Here is a 575-nt window from a genome sequence, read left to right on the forward strand (position 1 = left end):
AAAAATTGATTCAGAGGCTGAAAAAGGACTGCAGATGCTGTTGGATTCTGACCTCCCTGCACTCGAAGTGGATTTTCTGGAGCTGCAGAAGCCCAATTGGCGCGCTCTCAACGGCGTTGGAAAGTAGACATCCTGGGCTTTCCAGCAATGTGTAATTGTCCATACTTTGCTCGAGATTTGATGGCCCAAACCGGCGTTGCAAATCAGCTTCAGAATTCCTAGCGTTTAACGCTGGAACTGGCATAAAAATTGGAGTTAAACGCCTAAACTGGCATAAAAGCTGGCGTTTAACTCCAGAAAAAGTCTCTACACATGAAAGCTTCAATGCTCAGCCCAAGCACACACTAAGTGGACCCAGAAGTGGATTTTTACGTCATTTACTCATTTCTGTATACCCTAGGTTACTAGTTCACTATTAATAGGTTCTTTTGACATTGTATCTGTACCTCATGACACTTTACACGTTTCTCATTGTATCTTCTACAGCATGAGTCTCTAAACCCCATGGTTGGGGGTGAGGAGCTCTGCTGTGTCTTGATGGATTAATGCAATTACTACCGTTTTTCATTCAATCA

The sequence above is a fragment of the Arachis duranensis genome, chromosome 6 (assembly GCF_000817695.3).
Source record: "Arachis duranensis cultivar V14167 chromosome 6, aradu.V14167.gnm2.J7QH, whole genome shotgun sequence".
NCBI lineage: Eukaryota > Viridiplantae > Streptophyta > Magnoliopsida > Fabales > Fabaceae > Arachis > Arachis duranensis.